Here is a 17,023-nt window from a genome sequence, read left to right as displayed (position 1 = left end):
AAATAGGCAAAAAGGCTAGAAGGACTTTAGGACAGAGTATGGAATGTAGTGTTCAGATGATCTGAAACAAAGGTCTCGAGATGAAGCCAGAAAGGCAAGATCCATGACTTCAAACATTTCTAAAAGCTGTGATGTGACTGAAGGAGTTTAAGTTGAATACTCTATTCTTTTTTTTTCTCCATTAGATTTGTACAGATTTCTTAAATTCACTTTATAGCCTGATCGCAGCCCCTCTCCCTTCTTTCCTCCCAGTCTCACCCTTACACCTATTCCCTTATCAGAGTAGGGGAGGCCCCCCTGTGGTACCAGCCCACCCTAGTATATCAAGTCACAGCAGACTAGGCACATTCTCTCCCACTGAGGCCAGACAAGGCAGCCCAGCTATGTGAAAGGGATCCAAAGGCAGGCAACAATTAGACCCCACTCTAATTGTTAGGGGACCCACATAAAGAACAAGCTGTACATCTGCTACATATGTGTAGGGGACCTAGGTCCAGCCCATTCATGCTCTTTGGTTGGTGGTTCAGTCTTCTTGAGACACCATGGGGCCAGGTTAGTTGACTCCATAGGTCTTCTTGTGGTGTCTTTCACCCCTGACTCCCTCAATCCTTTCCCCTACTCTTTCATAAGACTCTGAGCTTCTAGCTAGAACTTCAAGCACTAGATTGAAGAGATATGGTGAAAGTGGGCAGCCTTGTCCCTGATTTTAGCAAAAATGCTTTCAGTTTCTCTCCATTTAACTTGATGTTGGCTATTGACATGCTATATGTTGCCTTTCTTGTGTTTAGGTATGTGGCTTGTATCTCTGGTATTCCCAAGACTTTAAACATGAAGGGGTGTTGGGTTGTGTCAAAGGCCTTTCGGCATCTAATGAGATAATAATGTGTTTTATTTTTACGTAAATAAAACGGTTTGTTTATATGGTGAAAAAAAAAAGACTCTGAGCTTTAGCTATTGTTTGGCTGCGGGTCTCTGCATCTGTTTCCATCAGCTGCTGCTGAAAGTTTAAGTGGAATACCATAGTCCTTTTTTAAAAGATTATTTTAGGAGCAGGAGTTATGGACAGTTGTGAGCTACCATGTGGGAACTGAGAATCAAACCTGGGCCTTCTGCAAGAACAAGTACTCTTAACCACTGAGCCATTGTCCCTGGAAACTTTTTTCTTTTAGAGAGATGTTGGCAACTGGGATGAGGTAGAGGAACTAAAATACAGATCAAAGATCAATTAGAAGGTCAGAGCCTGGGTCAAAGCACACAGCCTTTCTTCTCTGCCTTTGTCCTTTCTTCATACGCTATTCTGTCCTCCCAGATCTCTTCACCTGGCTTCTTTTCAGGGAGGATCACTTTTCTGTAGTTGTCATATTCCAAAAGCAGAAGTAGAATCTAAAAGGCTCTACAACCATAACATATCCCTGGAAGACACAGAATGTTTCAGAGCATTACTTCCACTGCACTGCCTACAGAGGTGACAAGTCCAGTTAGATTCAGGGTATACAGAAATAAGTTGCATTTCCTTATGACTCGAGTAGCAAAGTCACACGGTGAAAGAATATAAATTCGGAGTAATCCATTCGGGCTCTCTTACACAGTTTACCACAGTAATAATAAATGGTCATTTCAAGAGATGGTCATTTACAACAGCAAGATAGTTTCTTGTTCATGATTTGAGAATTCTATCACTAGTAATGTATAGATGACGCTGATTCCTGCACCTCCTGGTGTTTGATCACCTGGCCTTTCTTTCTTTCTTTTTTTTTTTTTTTCAATGCAGTTTATTCAGGAACCTTGAACAATCATCTGACCCTGGGGAAAGCCAGCCCACAGCTTAAATAGCCTCTGGGTAGCCAACCCCAGCATGCCACGTGGGCAATGCAGATAGGTCCACATACATGGAAGCAAGCCAGATCCTCAGCCTTAGCCAAATGTGGAGTTGTTCGTGACAGAGAGCACTCACCATCAGGAAGGTGGAAGGCAGAAACCAGCTCCATCTTTAAGGCACAGCATTCCGCAGCTCTCTACAGTTCCCCCTTTTTGTTTTAGACGCATCAGGCAAGAGTAGAGGTCTGATCTCTAATACTAGAAATAAATTGGGACTTTGTACTGATGTTCATTTAGGTGTCCTCCACCCAAAGAGCATCAGACCCGTCTGATACCTTTTTCTCAGAGGCGGGACCTGGGGCATCAACCCGCATGCAATCAGACATGCTCTTCTCTGGGTCGAAAGCGGCTGACCCTGAGTGCAGTGCTTAGCCTTGCATCCTGAGCGTAACATTTTAGCTTTTTATGGTAGCCAACCATGCTTGGGGAGACTGTCCTGCTTCAATGGCTGTGAAGGCCTGAATGGTCATGGCTGCATTATGCTGTTGTGAGACTCTAATCTTGCATATATACCACAGGCAAACCAAGGAGACCAACACCAGAAGGCCTGCTAACGCTCCCATGCCTGCCCATTCCTTCAGATGATTCATGGCTGCTGCAATCCATGATGATAATCCTGTGGCTAGTCCTGCGTCCATTCTGGTAGAATTTACCGTGACAATGGCCACTCTCAGCTGCTCCATCGTAGTATCGAATTCTCCAGTCCAATTACCTAAAATATAGCTCGACAATTGTTTAGACAGATTTGCAGCACAGGAAAAATTCTCACGTTATATGCTAGTGACTCAAAGTCCAGCATATTTTCATTGACAGCCAAGTTGAGCGATTTGCCATAGGGTATCAATTCCTGCACGAGGTCAATCCTCTAATTGAACACCATCAAGCCTCCTTTTAGTTGAGCATTAATTCCTTTTTGTACATCTAAGGCATGAGCTACATTGGCTAAAAGGTTATTCAGGGTCTGAGCAGTCTGTACAGTATGACTCCTGGCTAATGCCCTGGTGGTAGCTCCAACAGCCGCCAATGAGATGGCAGTAACAATGGTGGCTGTAATTCCAAGATCCCTTTTCTGTCTGAAGAGAGTCATAGCGTGAGGGGCATCAACAGGCACAGGCACCCAGCGAGGCATGCGAGTAACCAGCTAGTAAATTTACTAGTGTTCCAGCATTGGGCAAAAAAGCAAGTGTCATTACCACAATTACTTGGCTCTATCTGGCTAATAATGAATAAAAATGGGGGATATAAACAAACAGGTGTGGGCTTATAGGAAATATTATGAGAAGCCTTAACCCCCTCGTTGGAACATCCTGCATCAGTTCTAGAACTAGCAGTGGTGGTGTCCGAGGTCTAAGTAGGTTCAGGAGACCATTGCCCCCAGGGGCGAGACGTGCTCCATGTAAATTGACTGACTCCATGTTTTCCTCCACTTTGAAAGTCATTTAAGGTTCTTAAATTATTTTTTCCCTTTTTTTTAAAATTTTTCATCAATTACACTTTATTCATTCTGCATCCCCCCATAAGCCCCTTCCTCCTCCCCTCCCAATCCCACCCTCCCTCCTCCCTCTGCATGCATGCCACTCCCCAAGTCCACTGATAGGGGAGCTTCTCCTCTCCTTTCTGATCTTAGTCCATCAGTTCACATCAAAAGTCTGGCCTTTCTTTCTTAAACAAAATTGAGATTCTATCTGTCCTTGGTAAAAACTTGCTGTGCGTATGTCCAGAATATGCATGAGTTTGCTGTTTAATAACCTCCCTTTAACTGCACAAGATGGGCTCCATTGGCAAAGCCTTTGCTATGCAAGGTGGGGACCTGAGTTTACATCCAGAACCTGTGTTCTGTCAGACACAGTGGTGCATGCTTATATCCCAGTACTGGAGGCAGAGACAGGTGAATCCCCAGTTCTTGCTGGACTGCCAGCCTAGAGTACTTGGTGAGCCCTACCAAACAATCCAAGGCAGACTGCATCTGAAGAAAGAAACCTGAGACTGACCTGCCCTTCACATATGTATACCTGCCCCCACACATAAACACACATATACACAGGCAAATGAACAAAATTGTACAAATCTCTGTCTATGATTATGTCCATGATTTCAAATGGTTCCAGAGTAGTTTCTGTAGGTACACCTCAATATATTTAGTTTCCCCTCTACTAATCTACTCACATCATTTTTGGTCATTTATTCATGACATTTGTTGAAGTAGAATTCTTAAAGAGTGGACTTGTAAAATGTGCATGCTATCTCAGTCTTGAGGCTCCCATGACTTTGGTGTGGAACAATGTTCATCCAGGCTTGTTTTCCTTGTGTGGAACATAGCTTTTTCCTGTTTTTTTCTTTTTTTTTTTTTCTCAGCACTTGCATTGTGTATCTAACTGTTGCTCTCTTTGAGTGTAATTAGTGCTGAGCAAATGCATACGGGTATGCAGCCATCTGATGGAGTGTGCACAGCCTACCATAGATTCACAGTCCTGAAGAGAGACTTCATCCCTCTCACCCCATCCATGCTGGAATGTTAACTAGTCCTGTCTGATCCAGAAGACAGTTTTGCAGCAGTCCTTCCTGCCCTTACAGTCCTACAAGTCTTCTGGCTCTTACAGTCTTGCCACTTCCTCATCTGTGATGTTTTCTGAGCCTTGGGGTGGGCTATGATATGGATGTCCATTTATGGCTGAGCACTCTACAGTCACTTATTCTCTGCATTTGACAAATTGCTAATCTCTGTTTTAACTGCCTGTCATCCACTGCAAAAAATAAACTGATGAGAAATGAGAGCAGTTCTAATCAATGAATTTAAGAGTAGATATTTAAAGGCATTTTGATGCTATGTCCCTTCACCAAAATTATAATAGTGGCTTCTCCCCTGGACCTATAGCCTCCCTCGTCTCTCCTCTTCCATAAACTCATTTTTCCCTCACCAAATGGCCCTTTCTAGTTTTCCAGCTTTCAGGTTATTTTAAGTTAGACACACAAACCCAAATGTGGAAAACTAGGATGCGCATGTAAGAACTGGTGGCATTTCTTTTTCTAGTCTTTCAGTTCCATCAAGTTGCTGGAAATTGTTATTTTTCTTGTACTTTGGATTCCTTGAAATTACTGAAATGTAGTAAAAATTATTATTTTTTGAGACAGGAGCTTATTATGTCACCTTAGGTAGCCTGAAGTTCTCTGTGGACTAGGCTGGCCTCGAATTTAAAGAGATCTAACTGTCTCTAGCTTCTGCTTGCAGGAATCAAAGCATGTACCACTATTTCTGGCTTTTCTGTCAATTATGAAAATGCCATTATTTATGCATGTTTTGTGTTACTGTGCAACTTGTTTTGTTCTGGGGTTTAATTCCAGTAAGATTTCTGTTCTTTGCCATTTTATGGGAAGTAAAGAGGAGAAGCTTATATGTATGTTAAAAAAAAATCTATTTTAGAGATGGTAAGGTAGCTGCAAAGGTAAAGTGCTTGTTGAAAAGAGTTTTGTTCCAAGTTTGGTTGGCAGGGATCACCTGGTGGAAGGGCAAGAACTGACTCCTGCAAGCTGTCCTCTGACCTCTACATGTATGTGAGTGTGGGAGCGCACACAGAAATACGCAAATGAATAAATAAGTGTAATAGAAATGTTTTTAATATTTTAGTGCTTAAACATAATACAAATAGTTTTGAAAAAATTCTCTTACATAACTAGAGCAGTTCAAATAGTTTGTAAAATATAGTACATTACCACAAAAGTACAAGTACATTGACAAATACACCTAAATGCTCTAAGGATTCTGTTAAAATGTTGCTGCATTCAAATTTTAATTCTTGTCTGTTAGTTCCCATCTTTGGAAGTCTAAGATAGTTAGTAGAGGCTGTTGTATTTGGATTAAAAAAAAAAAAACTGAGTATTTGCCACCTGCAAGCCAATGAGTTGTAGGCCAAAACAGTAGACTCTTGCTGTGTTTTTCAACAAACTAAAAGAAGGTGTTTTGTTTTGTTTTCCAAAAAACTCAAAAGTAATTGGCTGTGGAACTATTGGCAGTTTTAGTACCATCTATACAAATTCTTCCACTTTAGGAAACATGAAACCTAGTTTTTCCTTTTATTAATTTAATCTGATATGAACACAAACTTTGAGGGTTTATTTATGGATGCTAATTGTTTTTATTTCCAGTTCTTTTGACAAGAGTATTGTTATATGTTAGCAGTAGGGTTAAATCCTAGGCAACTAGTAGGAAATGCTAGTCTCTCATTCTGTCTGGTCACTCATATTTGATTATTCAAATGAATCATGGGTGGAGAAAATACTTGTAATTAAATTGATAAACTCCTGTACCAAAGACCTTTTCCTTGTCAAACCTTTGTGCAGCAGTAACAAGCAGGGTAGTTGGCATAACAGCTCTCTAACCGTATTTTTTCTTTTGTCCTTTCAAAGAAGTATTGGCAATCAACGAGACATCTCCACCTAACTCTCCCCCCTCCTTCCCCCTGCCAATTCCTCTGCCATTAGATGAGGCACCAACAGTGAGAAGAAAAGAAAGGGGGTGGGATAGGGATGCAAAGTGATTTAATAAATAAATGGAGGAAAAGAAAAAAGAAAAGCACGGGTCCTGGTAATAAGTCCCTTAATTCAGTGATAGACTTGTATTTTCTAGAACTTTCTGGTTATAAAAGGGAAGAAAGATTTTGAACTTTCCAGCAATCTCTAAAAAAAAAAAAAAATCTTTGGGATTTATTTATGTATATTAGTATTTTCCACATAGATATGTCTGTGTACCATAGGCATGCCTATGGAGGTCAAAAGGTAGTGTTGGAACCCCTGGAACTGAGTTACAGACAGTTGTGAGCTACCATGAAGGTGCTGGGAATTGACCCTAGGTCCTCTGTAAGAGCAATAAGTGCTCCTAATGGCTGAGCCATCTCTCTAGCCCCAGTTTCCATCAGTTTTATAGACCACTTTCTTTTTTTTCCCTAGCATGGTAGATTTTTTGTTATTGTTGTTGGTTGTTGGGTGCCTTAAAATAGCAATGGAAATAAATATTTAAGATGGTCTCTGCAGCCTCCATAACAAGTATGTATAGGACAAAGGACAGCATGCATAATGGAGTGGGTTAGGCCTTGTTTAATTGTTTCACATCCCACAGAATACTCTTCTGGCCACAGTATTTGCTATAGTTTCTGCCTTTTATCTCTGGATTGCCTTACATATTATTTCTGAAGTATTCATCCCCCACACCCAGACGCCACACCACAATAAATAAATAAATAAATAAATAAATAAATAAATAAATAAATCTATAACACTGTTAGCACAAATGGCATTGGCACAGTTCCCCTGCAGATCTTCTGTGGGAACAATTAGGGAAGTCCCATAGCAACATCTGGCTCTCCCATGAAACCACAGGTGTGAGTCAAACTGCATTAACAAGAAAAGGAGGAGAAGAATTGAGAGAGCACTCTGAGAACTTTTAATAAGCACAGAAATAAAAATGGCTGAGGTTTAGAGGAGCCGGAAGACTGCTCCAGCCCATCTTCATCCTTCCTGCGGATGCCACATCATGTCAAGGCTCACATGTTTACTAACATAAAAAGGGCACAGAGCTTAAAGGGAAGGGGAGTGAGTTCTGAGCATTCCATGAGAAGGACAGGCACAACGCCAGTGGGCCTTGGTGCACATGAGGAAGAACACGCAGAGAAACAAGCTTAAACTCTAGTCAGGGTCTTGACACCAAGCAGATATAACTAATGAGAAGCAGATCCCTACAGAGGCAGTGGCCCAAACCAATAGCCCAGTCACATTAGATTCCATTTGTGAGCCAAGGTCTCAGCTGTTCTCAGCCTTTATGACACTTTAAGCAGTCATAAGAGATCAGACTAGGATTTCATGGCTGCCTGGTGATCAGGGAGACACAAGGAGTTCTTCCCAATCCACATTTATATTTTGGTCTCTAGCAGTAAAGGAATTTTTATATGGCTTTACTCAGTCACTTTTTATTGTTGCTGTTTTGTTTTTTAAAACAGTGTCTTACTATGTAGCCCTGGCTGTCCTGGAACTCACTATGTAGGCCAAGCTGGCCTTGAACTCAGAGATCCACTTGTCTCTGCCTCTCCGGTGCTAAAGGCGTGCACCATCCATGATTTTGAGTAAAGGTCAAACTACATTTTTTTCTCTGTTTTAGTTTTTTCTTTGTTTGTTTATGTGTGTGCCTGTGAGGCCAGGAGAGGGTTGCTAATTCCTTGCAGTGGGTATAGGCAGTTGTGAGCCACCTAATGTACGCAGTAGGGATCCAACCCTAATCGCTGCACACCTGCACTGTTAACTTGAAGAGGCTTAGAACCCCTTAGGAGATTGGCCAAGTTCTGGCTTTGTGTGGAGGATTGAGGAAGAACAGGGTCACTGGATCATAGGAGGCACCATCCCATGGATTGGGCCCAGGACAGAATGAAAGGGAAAAGCAGAGAGCCAGCATCCCTCTTCCTCTGTTTCCTCAAGTGGCATGGTGTAACCCACCCTGCACTGGCACACCCTTCCCCACGGTGGTGTATAGAAACCTCTAAAAAGGTGAAGTAAATCCTGGTTCAACTTTCCTTTGGTATTTGGTTACAGCAATAAGAAAAGTAACAAATACACTAAGGTTAAATTATGAAATGTCTTTATGTCTCATCTATAAAATGAGGGTAATAAAGTCAAAAGGTTGTTGGAAAGATTTGTTGTAAATCATTAGAATAGCACTTTGCATATAAATCTGGAACTCCAAGCACTGCAGCTGAGCTGTTTGTTCTCTGGGGGAGTCTTGCAGGTTGTTAACAGTCACCAGCAAGGAATTCAGCACTGTGTTAGGTACTGGGGAAAACTTGACAAAGTACACAGTTTCAGGAGATAACAGTGGGACTGGACTTGGAAAACTGGAACCGTAGGTCAAAACCAAATGACAAAAATGAACTGGAAAGAAATAAGCTAGTGAACAATTCTATCAGCTAAGGTGTGGAATAGAGTGAAAAGTATCTTCGAGAGACCAGCAAGGGAAACCAGGCCATCAGAAAAAGCATGTGATAGTAATGATAGGCTCCAGCAGGCATGGGCTGTGCAAAGGAGACAGTGAGACCCAGGGTCAATTTCCTGGAGTCACAGAGAATGTTATAAAGTGATATAATGTGTCAAAAATAACAAAGGGATTTTTATACAATCCAACCCTTGACATCTGGATGAAGTGTTAAAATCTGTGCCCCCTGAGGGGGGAAACAGCCTTGTCAGGCCACAGAGGAGGACAATGCAGCCAGTCCTGATAAGACCTGTTAGGCTAGGGTCAGATGGAAGGGGAAGAGGACCTCCCTTATCATTGGACTAGGGGAGGGGCATGGGAGGAGATCAGGAAGGGAGGTGGGATTGGGAGGGAATGAGGGAGGGAGCTACAGTTGGGATACAAAATGAATAAACTAATTAATATAAAAAGTATAAAAATTAAAAAAGAAAAAAAGAATCGTTATTTAAAATCTTAAAAAAAAAAAAAGATCTGTGTGATTGCACAGCTACCCCAACAGTAAGGATTTGCTGGACCAAAGTCCAAGATGATCACTGTAGAGATTCAATGTTTGTGTCATAGTTGCCCTTTAAGAGATTGTGAGTTTGGAAAGCAAACTGAGAGACCAAGTAGAGATTTGTCAGGTTCACGGAATGGTAGAAGAAAATGAAAGAAAACAAGTCTATGAGTTTGGGGTTCCAAGGAACAGAGTACCCCAGCTTTCAGTTGGAGCCTCAAAGTAGGTTGAACTAATCACAGCCCTTAATACTTTCATAGAAATTTCAAAGTCAATTTTTGGTACAGTTGTAAATTTAATGGTAAGGTCTAATATTTTTTATTATTAGTCCTATTATTATCATGGTGGTAATATTTAACCTACTATCACAATAAGACACAGAGACCTGTTAAATTTTATAATTGCCTTGTAACCTTGGGCTGGGCAGATGTTCCACCTACTTTGTCTCAATAACCTCACCATCCACCTCACAGCCCCCATTCAGTGCCTTAACCATTCCTATCTGGGTCTACCTTCTATACATAAACTTACAAATACTTGCTTATATTTTTCAACTTGGTGTTTCCTCCATACACACCATTCTTGGAGTCCTTCCTCCTGGTCTACGTGGTTCCTCCATTGAGGAGTCCTCCTTTTTCCTTCCCGTCTTTCCTGGTATTCTCATATCCTCAAAGTCCAGGAACCTTTGCCACACCTCCCTCCTTCTGCCCTGCTCAGGTACAAATCTTTTTTCAGTAACCAATCAGGAATAATGTCTTAGGCAGGTTTACACAACAAGAATAAGGCAGTAACCAGATTTTGAGAGCTAGTAATTAACATTAAAATACAAGCATCAGACCAACTCCAACAAATACATATATATATATATATATATATATATATATATATACTAGCTTTTAGAATATATATATTTGGAGAGAGAGGGGAGGAAAGGGTTTATTTGCTTTATATCTTCATTGTACTGTTCATCATCAAAGGAAGTCAGGACAGGAACTCAAGCAGACCAGAGACCTGGAGGCAGGAGCTGATGCAGAGGGCATGGAGGGATACTGCTTATTGACTTGCTCCTCATGGCTTTCTACGCCTGCTTTCTTATAGAACTCAGGACCCCTAGCCCAGGAGTGGCACCACCCACAGTGGGCTGAGCCCTCCTCCATCAATCATTAGTCAACTCATGTCAATTTGACATAAAGCTAGTTATATTTTTTATTTTGTGAAACAAACTAATTTGAGAAAATTGACCTTTTTGTAATAATTACCTTTCCCAATAACATAGGAAATAGTCCATTTACTTATTCAGATAATACCAGCAGGGAATTTTATAATGTTATGGTTTTCTCCCCTCATTTTGTATTGGCAGGCTTTCTGTCACTTTTACAAAACGTCTGAGGTCTTCAACTTTAAGAGGAAGGGTCTTATTTTGGCTCCTGGCTTTGGAGTGTTCAGACCTTGATCAGTTGGTGCCATCTCTCATATCACATCATGGAGAGGGCAGTGGGATACATTGCTCACCTCACGGCTAAAAGCACATCAGCAGCTTCTGCAGCTTCCTCTGAGAGGATGGCCCCAATGACCTGAAACTGACTCTTCTCCCCATCAAAAAATGCTGCCTCTGTCTGGGGTTGGTGGGGTGGGGGCTGCACTGGGGAAGAAGCCACACATAGGCCACACAGAGATGATGCTGTTGTCTATTAGGCTAATCTCGATATTCCATAGTGTACACTGCTGCTGTAAGTGGTTGCTTGGATGGAAGTAGTTATGTAATTGAGTATATGTGGCATAGACGAAAGCATAGTTTGTTAAAATTTGATATCGAACACTTGTTAAGCTTACATATCCTTCAGGTTTTTTTCTAGATAATAGTATCAGCTTCAAATTGTAGCTTTTTATCTTTCATCTCTTCTCTTTTTTTTTCCCTCCAAATGTCAGCTAGAACCTCCAGCACTATGTGGGATACTGATATTGGGTACCCTTGTTTGTGATCTGAATTGGATCCCTGAAACCTCTGGGACACACATGTGTATCTGCATGTACAAGCACACACATACACACACTAAATGAAATAAAAATGTTAAAAATTAAAGCTTCTGATGACTAGTGAAGATGACCTTCAGATCTTACATTCTTCTAGTCCCTGAAAAATCCTAGCTGGTTTGAACAGACTGTATAAGTAAGTTACTAGGCTCCTTTTTCTGAATTTCATTTCCCCTTATAAGTAATCCTTTATTTTCAAAAACACTGTGCCCACTTGTAATAAATATTGGCTACATCGATGTTCTCTCCTGTGTCTGTAACTGTACAAGAGTCAGAGAACTTAAAATTAAGGTTTAAAAATGAAGAGGGCTGGGGCTGAAGCTCTGCTAGTAGAGTGCTTGCCTAACATGTAAGAGACCATGAGTTAAAATCACCAGCAGCACAGCCAGGTGTGCTGGCTCGCACCCGTGCTCCCAGCACCTGAGAGGCAGCATCGAGCAGATAGGAAGTTTAAGGCCATATTCGACCACAGAGAGAATTCAATGCTAACCTGAGATACGTAAGACCCTGTCTGACCAGAAACAAAACAAAATCACATGACATTAAAAACTTTAAATTTGTAAACTTTTTTTTTCTGTTGTTTTGTTCTTATTGGGATATATCATGATAGGAACTATAACCTTATGGTAAGCCCCTCCCACCAAAACATGTCCATTCTAATTCTCCTGGGATGCTTTTTCTTTTTCTTCTTTGTGCTGCTCTATGTGTGGCTAGCAGCAGCTTCAGGCTTCTCTTTAGAAGAAAATTTCATTTTCTTCTTGGGGATGCTGGGGATTGCTGCCTGTCCTGATTCATTGGCCATTTCCCCCTTTGGTGAAGTTTTTTTTTTTTTTCCTCTTAGGAAGGTTTGTAAAAATGGTGATACTGTGTGTTTTTTTTTTTGTTTTTTTTTTTTGTTTTTTTTTTTTTTTAATTAGACCAATGGGCTGTTCTATTAGCTTATTGATACCTTGACACCCTGTAAGCCACAGAGAGGTGACAATATAGTCAGGCTCATGCTATGTGCTACAGAATAAGAAAGAGCTCTTGAATTCTCTCATTGTTACTGTTTCCCAAGTAAAGCAGGAAATACAATAGTCATTTAATGGAGAGCAGAATTGGTAAAAAAAAAAAAAAAAATCTGCATATCCACTTAACAATTTTTTATTTGGACACCACATGGAGTGGGCAAGGTGGGGTACACCTGAGACAACGCCTGCCCTGTTCTACTTAGAAGGCACCCCTCGGCCCTGGGCACCACTAAGATGAGCAAGTAGGTGGAGGAGAGATAAAAGAGAAAGAGAAGCACAACAGTTTGTGCACTATGAAGAGGGGCAGAACTGGAGACTAGAGAGTGGTGAGGAACAGTCTGATGTGAGTAGCCTGAGCTGCCACTCAGGCCATGGTGAGGTCTTGGCCAGGGCTGCTCTACCAAGGGCCATGTCTGGGCCTGTATGTGGCTCTGCAACAGAGTGGATCTCTGTTGACTTCTATGGCCTATGTTACCACCAAGCTCCACAAGGACCTCCCTGGTCTGGGCTGCTGTTGCCTGATGCCATGTTGATGTATGAGGGTTGTGCAGGGCTGCCTGTACCTTCCACTGGAGAGCTGGCTCCACCCCACACGGGCTGCAACACTTGGGGGAACAGGCCCTGCACCTTGACTGGGCAGTACAGTAGAGCTGGCCCTGGTGCTGTGGGTGTCAGAGAGCAGCCCTGAGGCCATGAGAGCAGATGAGCTGGCTCTGCCCATTGCCTGGGGAGTGCAGGAAAGCTGGCATAGGTTGTGTGCTTGGGAGAGCTGTGAGTCTGACCAACTCAATTACCACCCAGACCCAAATCCAGGGCTTTGACTTGGCCCACCCCAACATCTACCTTATCTGTGAGCTGTTTGAGTGCAAGAAGGGGTTGGACCTTCATTACCAAAGCTGCAAGATTTCCATGACACAGGACAACTGGATGTCTGAGTGGAGTCCCGGTGAGGATCCCTGTATTGACGGTGTAGCAGAAGCCAGAGGCCTCACACCAGACCAATGACTCATTGCAGTGAACATCTGCAAGAAGCTTGGGCAAAAGCATATACTGTGTGACACATTGTGACACTGTGACAATGTTTGTTTGTTTTATTTAGTAGAGGGGAGGTTGCAAGGGTAGAGGGCAGATCTGGAGGGACAGGGAGATGAGTGGGATTGGGGTGCATGATATAAAATTCACAGAGAACAGAAAGCTAAATTTTTTTTTATTTGTATTTTCTATGTATTAGTGTTTTGCCTGCATGTACGTCTGTGAACCACATACACCCAGTGTTCACAGAGCCAGCAGAAGGCATCCGATCCTCTGGAACTGAACTTAGATGATTGTTAGCCACCATGTGAGTGCTGGGAACTGAATTCTGGTCCTTTGGAAGATCAGCAGTACCTTTAACCATTGAGTCATCACCTCAGCCCTCTTCATATTTTCTTGTGCAAGTGTTACTTTTCTTTGTCTAGTATGGTAAGACAGATAGTGTCAACTGAACTTACTCTGAACCCACAGAAATTTTCACCCTGTGAATGCATGGTACCAGTCATGGGGTTATAAAAAAGAATGGAAAATATGGAAGCTAATTTTCAGTTAGACACCACTTCCTTTTTAAATTCTTTACTGTAAATTGGCAGATTAAAATTGTGTACAATTACATATATTGACAGATTAGAAATAATTGTCCTTAAAAAGTACAAAGTCATATCATAATACATGTGTATAGTTTAGGATGATTAAATAGACATGATTAGCATAAGCATCCTTATCTTGTGTGAGTGTATAGTGAAAACAATTGAATTTCTTTTAGTAACTTGAAATATTTGCGTAATTATTAACTGTAGTAATAATAGACACACAAACAAGCAAACAAAAAACAAAATAAAATAAATCCTTATTTCTCCTGTTTAACAGAATTTTAGCTCTCTTTGACCATTGCCTTCAATCCCAGCCCCAGTATCACTAGATCCAGAACCTGGAGCTTTCTTTTTTTCTTTTTGGCTGAGTTGGCAAGCTAGCAAACCCCAGTGATCTCCAGTCTCCACTTCCCCTATAGGACTGGCGTTAAGAGCACATGCCCAGCTTTTTACATGGGTCCTGGAGATTTGAACTCAGGTCCTTAAACTTGCACAGCAAGTGCCCTTAACTAGTGAACCACCTCTTCAGCACACACTTATGTTCCCTCTTGAAAGGCCGAGGATAACAACTGCTTTAGACTGAATGGTGCTTTCCCATGTGCACAGATCTAATTCCCTGGCTTTCCTATAAAGCAATTCTTTGTGTCCACTCTAGACATTCGGAACAGGGACTCAGAGAGACCTTGAGATGTCTTGCCTATGGAGTCAAGGAGCAGAACTCACACTGGTCTTTTTGCTTCAAACTCATTGGGTTTTCTATTGAAATATTTTACCAAATCCATAGAGTAAGCAACAGCACAATATGTTGTTTTCCTTGTCTTCTTGTCACTTTTCTATTTAAATATGAATGAACATGGATATTTAAATCCATTTTTTCTTTAGTATCGAAGTTCAGGACCAGAAATACATTATAATTTACCTTAGATGCCAATCTCTAAGAACACATGGTGCTGATTTTGAACCCTTTGTCTATAATCCATCTCTTTTCCACCCCAAGGCATGCACCGTAAGGGTCAGAGGGCTCCCCTTAGCCTTGCACATTGCTCCTGCGTGGTGAAGTATAACCCTTCTCTATTGGCATGAAGTTTTACACTAAATTCAGGGTGCAATTTGCAAAACAGTGACAACTACAAAACAAAGCAATCAGGAAGAGGGAGTGTTGGGGGGAAGAGACTTGATGCTCTGAAGAATGACAGGAGGCTGTTGTAATATCACTGATGATCAGAAAACAATCACATGTCTTGAGAAGCCAATATAAAGACAGCAGGCTAGCTCTGTTATGCCTCTTTGACACTATGATGGTCTCTGTTCACTTTCATTTAACAGGCTATTCCTGTAGCTCCATCAACTGTCTACCTTCCCTTAGAGACACTGAAGCAAGCTCCTGGGTAGCAGTTCCTTCTTGTTTCAGACAAAGGCTGCCAGAAGGCTGTGCACTACCTCCCCATCTTCATCACTGCTATATATTCCTGGCACCACCTTTACTCTCCTTCACGATATATGTGCTGTTGCCTTCTCTTCACAAATGAGGAATCTAAGGCTCTGCCAGCAAACCAGCTGGCCTAAGTTCACCATTGTGAAAAAGACTCAGAATTTGAATCCAGATCCGCTGGAAATCAAAGCCTGTCCCCTGCAGAGTGGTAGCACCTGCCTTCAGCCCCATTGATCTTTAGTTCCCAGGTCAATGAGAGGAGAAGGCCCACACACGGGCAGACTCAGCTGTACAGACTGCTAAGATCAGGGGCTGGTAGCAAATCTTGGGCTGAGACAAAGGTGAATTCACATATGGGAGCTAACAAGGGATTTCAGAGGGCCTCTAAAAGACAGACATCACGACCTTCAGTATAGAACGCAAGGTGTGGGTTTCTATCTGGGGAAGGGTAGCTGGTGTTAACAGCACTGCCAACAGGTGAGAAGATAAGGGGATAGTTCCAGGCACATGGTTTAGAGGGAGAAATGTCTGGAAGGCTAGAGATTACTTTATGAAGGACTAGAATGTTGGGAATTCTGATAAAAGCAACAGTTAAGGACTGTTTGATTTACTGAAAGTTAGTGTCCTGGAATTTGGGGTAGTGATCTTAGCTGATGGCATTTATCAGTACAGAAGTATTTTCACGTGTACTATACACACTATCAACATCTATCACCTTAAAACTCACCTCTAGGATGTATTTTCAACGAGCAGGCACCTGAAGCTGTGGCAGTTGCCACAAAAGGCCCAGCTATGGGAGAAATCAAAACACTGCTCAGCTAAAGATAGGCAGCCATAGCTGGGCAGGGCTGGCATCACATGATCCAGAGCAAATTTACTATCAAGGGCTCTTTTCCAAGAAGGCATACTTTACTTGGAAATAAATTCTACCCAAAGGCACAAAAAACTATAATTAATTGTATTTGACTAAAGCAAAAAACAAAACTGGGTGAGTGCCAGAGTTGTAGCTCAGTCGATAGAGTGTTTTCCTAGCATACCTAGGGTCCTAGGTTAGATCCCCAGTACTCCAGGAAGTTAGGCATGGGGGGCGTGGAATCAGAAGGATCAGAAATTCAAAAAACTCATCTTCAGCTACATAAGGAATTCCAGTACAACCTAAGCTACATGAGACCCTGTCTCAAAAATAAAATTTACAAAAGTGAAAAAATGAGGCTAAAACCAAAATGACGTGTGATACAATATGTAAATCTAAAATACATTCATCTAGAGGAAATGAACATTCGGTGCCATAATATATATCCACAAAGTACACACAAAACTCAGAATGGAGAGAAGTAGAGTCGGGCTCAGGAGGAGTGAGGAAAAAATGAGAGCTGTTGAGGCTCGCACAGCTCAGAGCTGTGCTCTGTCAGGGATTAAGACATAATTAGATTCTCCTTGTGATCTGCATGTGCAACACACACACACACACACACACACAGAGCTCGAGAGAGAGCATGTTTTTATTGTTTTTCATGAGCGCTAGGAGACTGTGAA

General features: G+C 41.8%; 1 pseudogene; it reads right to left on the bottom strand.

Moving 5' to 3' along the window:
* Window positions 1–10,894: 10,894 nt before the first annotated feature.
* Window positions 10,895–17,023, bottom strand: part of LOC110563337 (large ribosomal subunit protein uL13-like) — a 34,200-nt pseudogene continuing 28,071 nt past the window's right edge.

This window comes from Meriones unguiculatus, chromosome 19, assembly GCF_030254825.1.
Source record: "Meriones unguiculatus strain TT.TT164.6M chromosome 19, Bangor_MerUng_6.1, whole genome shotgun sequence".
Classification (NCBI taxonomy): domain Eukaryota; kingdom Metazoa; phylum Chordata; class Mammalia; order Rodentia; family Muridae; genus Meriones; species Meriones unguiculatus.
The sequence above is the reverse complement of the archived record's forward strand: the minus strand, read 5'-3'. Positions and strand labels throughout refer to the sequence as shown.